Source organism: Malaclemys terrapin, chromosome 4, assembly GCF_027887155.1.
Source record: "Malaclemys terrapin pileata isolate rMalTer1 chromosome 4, rMalTer1.hap1, whole genome shotgun sequence".
Taxonomy (NCBI): domain Eukaryota; kingdom Metazoa; phylum Chordata; order Testudines; family Emydidae; genus Malaclemys; species Malaclemys terrapin.
Window position 1 is genome coordinate 110,075,369 of NC_071508.1, and position 4,900 is coordinate 110,080,268.

Genomic DNA, 4,900 nt, shown 5'->3' on the forward strand with positions numbered 1-4,900 from the left:
AATCAGTTTCTCGCAGTGTACATTAGAAAAGGGACATGCCACTTTGGAATTTTTGAAACTTTTTAGAACTCAATTCTTGTTAATTCTGAGAATGCCTGGTGTCCTACAGAAATGTCTTTTGAGCATGCTCAAGAACACCTCCACCAAAACTTCACAGGCCCCCAATTTTGTCTATCCTTTATTACCTGATCAGTTTCAGAGTTCTAGCTGTGGTTACTGGCTATCATTCTACAGTAGATCCTCAGAATTATGAACACCCAGTTATGAACTGAATTTGACCAGTCAACCATACACCTCATTTGGAGCTGGAAATACACAATCAGGCAGCAGAGACAAAAAAAGCAAGTACAGTACAGTGCTGTATTCAACTAATAAAAAGAACTTGTTTCTGTGCTTGTTTCATTTAAATTAAGATGGTTAAAAAGCAGCATTTTTCTTCTGCACAGTCAAGTTTCAAAGCTGCATTAAATCAATGTTCAGTTGTAAACTTTTGAAAGAACCATATGAACCACCTCCATTCCCGAGGGGTTCATAACTCAGATTCTACTGTACTATAAAACCAAAGGTGGGGGGGGGGGAGTGGAGAAAGCAGCACACTATATCAAAACTAATGAATCTGAGTTTACACCCATTGTTAAATACAAAGCCACACGCAGAGGCTATAGCTTCTGCTAACTTAATTGGTCCTAGCTTGCTAGAGCAAGTCTGCTTTTGACTATTCCATAAAGATGAACAAAGGGGAAAATTAAAAGTATTTTTCCGCTTAAAGAGATTTTCCCCAAAGTTTTGCTTGCACAACACCAGCAACTTTTTAGAAACATTTAAATCACCTCAGATTTGTATAAGGGAAGACCATACACATTAATGCCACATGGTTCATTTTAGATATTCCTGAGAAGTGAGAATTGTCCATATCCAAATTATCTGGACATTTCTGTTACAGCAAACTTGGTATCAATACCTGCTAACTAGTGACCACCACACTTTGCACAGTAGAAGAATGCAAAATCATTTTAACTCGGTTGGAGAACTTTAGAGTCCAATCTAACCCCACTGAGCTGAAGTTCCTAAAGCTTTGAGACCCAAACTTAGAGCACAGATGTTGGGTAAACCTCACTCCTTTGCAAAAATCCTTAGTGGAACTTTCTGCCATCATGAAACTATTATCTTACAATACCATTCCTAGCAACCTCTGTGACTGTAGAAATATATTTTCTACAAGGGGGTAGTGGGGGAGGGAAGTCATGATTTTTAAAAAAAAATCAGATAACATTTCCAAGTTCTAGTACTTCACTTTCCCAATTTAAGACTATAAAATGGGAAGAAAGGATACTTTGCACTTTTTTAGTTTCCTCATTATTTAAAATCTGTTTCTACTGAACAGATTTTCTGAGAAGTTTCACACTTAAAACACTCACCTATGGCAAGGCAGACAAGTCCAGGGCTCCATTAATAGCCTTACTATGAGAATACAAAACACAAAACTGATGAGCAAAGAGCCTGTGATACATTTGCAACCACCCCCACATTTCAATACAATGAGCTGCCATGAGTCAAGAAAGATGAAATGTTTTCACTAACCTATTTGCTCCTCCATCAGGGTTTGCAGTCAATCCTCCCAAGGGTAAGATTTTCAAACTCTGAAACCTAAACAACTTAACAGCACAACTTTAGGCTCCTGTATACACCTACTGAATTTTTTTTTTTTTTGGGGGGGGGGGGGGGGAGGGGGGTTTCTAACTTACTGTATTGAACATCTAAACTTTTCATGGTTAACAATGAAGCAATTTTATTTTTCAGTGACAGCTTTTATGATACTAAAAAGTTTAATAAACAATTCTAGCCCCTATGCTGCAAACACTTTTTGTGCTTAAATGTAAGGATACACTGAAGTCAATAACAGCAAAGTTCTGCATCAGTGTTTGCAGGATCAAAGGCTTATAAGCAAAATATTTTTGGAAAGTTAACTCTTTAGTAAGGTTCAGATAAGATACCCCACCAGTAATGGCATTTTAAACTCCCCACCCAGCATTTATAGTTTAGTTCATTATAAATTTAAATCTAAAGTTACAATAGCACAAATTTTCAAATTAATTTTATAGCAGCTCAACCTTTTTTGTTTTTTAAACAGAAAAATTCAAATTCTTCCACTTTGATACCCACACTCAGTTTAGTAGATTATATTTATGAAGCTATTACTCTGATTTACACTTATGGAAACTAGGAGAACTAGATCATGTATATTTCCCTAGCACTGTCCAAACTACAAGGTATTTTAATAACACTTTATCCACATTTCTTATTGAATTTTCCAATTTGGAGGAATCTAAGATTTGCAATATCAGTTCAGACTAATCATGTTTCCCCTAGGGTGCAACATTCCACACATGTTCAGAGGTTAAATAACGATGATTACTGATCAAACATAAAGGAAGATCTGTAAAATTCAAATACAATTGTGTAAGTAGATATCCATTATCAAAATGTACTTCAACTGTACATGATTATTTTAAGTTTAAGTATTCTAGCTATTTATGTACAAACCTTTAAAAAACACAGAGTTGGTAGGTAAGGTCCCATGAGAAGAACATCTAAGGGAAAAAGGAATTCAGGAGAGCTGGCAGTTCCCAAGGAGACAATATTAAAAGGCAAAACTGAACTATTCTCATGGAAAAGAAAGATAGGAAGAATAGTAAGAGGCCAACATGGCTCCACCAGGAGCTCTTTAATAACCTAAAAATCAAAAAGGAAACATACAAAAATGGAAACATGGTCAAACTGATATGGAGGAGTACAAAAAGAACAGCACAAATATGTAGGGACAAAATCAGAAAGGCTAAGGCACAAAATGAGTTTTATACTGGGAAAGGGACATAAAAGGCAATGAGACTTCATTCTTTAAATACATGAAGAGCAAGAGAAAGACGAAGGAAAGTGCAGGTCCTCTATGTAGGTGGGAAGGAGAGCTAATAACTGATGACATCAAGAAAGCAGAGGTGCTTCAATTCCTATTTTGCTTTAGTCTTCACTAAAAAGGTTAATAATTCCTGGATGACAAGATACTCAACACAATTACTATTGACAACCAGGGGGAAGGAATACAAGCCAAAGTAGGGGAAGAACAGGTTAAAGAATATTTAGATAAATTAGATGCATTTAAATCAGCAGGGCAAGATGAAATTCATCGTAGGGTACTTAAGGAACTAGCTGAAGCAATCTCTGAGCCGGTAGCAATGATGTCTGAGAACTCCTAAAGGACAGGAGAACTGACGGGCAACCTGATAGTCTTCCAATATGTTAAGGGCTGTTAAAGAGGATGGTCATCAATTGTTTTCCATGTCTGCAGAAGGTAGGACAAGTAGTAACTGGCTTAATCTGCAGCAAGGGAGATTTAGGTTCTATATTAGGGAAAACTTTCTAACTATAAGGGTAGTTAAGCTCTGGAATAGGCTTCCAGGGGGGGTCGTGGAGTCCCCACCACTAGAAGCTTCTAAAACAAGTTGGACAAACACCTGTCAGGGATGGTCTAGTTTTAGTTGGTCCTGCCACAGCACAAGGGGCTGGACTTGACTTCTTTCCAGTCCTACATCTCTATGATTCCAATAGTTGAGAAAGAACATGCATTCCTTTGCATTAGTCGAGAAAATGAACCATTTGTTCTGCTGTTCTAGGTCATTCTTACCCTTAAGTCTGGGAAATTGGTTAAAAGCAAACAAAAGGAATGGTTTAGAAAGAGAAACAATATTTGCCACTAGTTTTAAGAACAAACAAATTTGATGCAGAGTAGCACCTCTCTCTAGGGCTTGCAATCTAGTCGCACAAAACACTGGATATTAACATGGTTGGGGATTTTGTTGGTTTTTTAAGCAAAGGAACACTTATCCTCTTCATTAAGTTCTACTTGATCTTAGCTTCATCCTGGACAACTGGAGACTTTAACCTTAAATTTTAGTTAAATAATGGTAGCACCCCTTCTACTGCAAGCCGCTTTATAGGCAGTACTGGGCTTACACCCTAACTGAGTCCTGGATCTGAACCCACAATACTAGTGCTCAAAGGCAATAGAGTCATAATGACACTTGTGCATTTCTGCCTTTCATCTGATGTTACTGTAATAAAACAGGCTATAGTTCTGTTTCCCCTCTCACCTCTACTACGCACACCTAAAGCAACTTTCCTTTTCAAAAGAGGATGGGTTAAATGATTGTTTTGTAGACTTAATAAAAGAAATTAAGGAGACCCTGTAACACATGTTAGTAAGCAGCATGGTTTATATGATTAGTAGTAGTTTGTTATCCTAAACTTTCATCTTCAATAATCAGGATTAAACTAATATTTGGCACACAAGCACACTGTAAACAGCCACTTGACAGTTCTCATGGCAGAGCTAGTCACTGCTATGGTGTGGCAGTTCTTTATACCAGTTTACCAAACGTGCAATTTTCATCCACAATATGTAATTAGATTGATAAAAATACATAAAATGTCAAACTGAAGCATTGTAGGTATTCATAATCTATTTAATAGTGGGACACTGACATGAATACTACAGTTTTCTAGAGCATATTAGATTTTGAGTTAAGCAGTTGCAACTGGTGCAGGAATTTCTCAGTCAGTCTTCTGTATTCTACAATCTACGATTTACTGTATCAGACTAGTAAGCCATATCAAATGTGCAATATTCGGTCTGTGCTAGCTGGTCTAATTTTTGTTAAGTACTTTATCAACATTTTTGCAAAATATCAGCCAACTAAGAATTTACTGTATGATTTACTTTAGACTTTAAACTTTGCTGCATTTCAACACAATGGGAACTAACAATTATACACAATTTATGAATGATTGCTGCAGCTTAATGCTAAAAATCCTCATGCTGATACAATAAAATATTTTACAATGA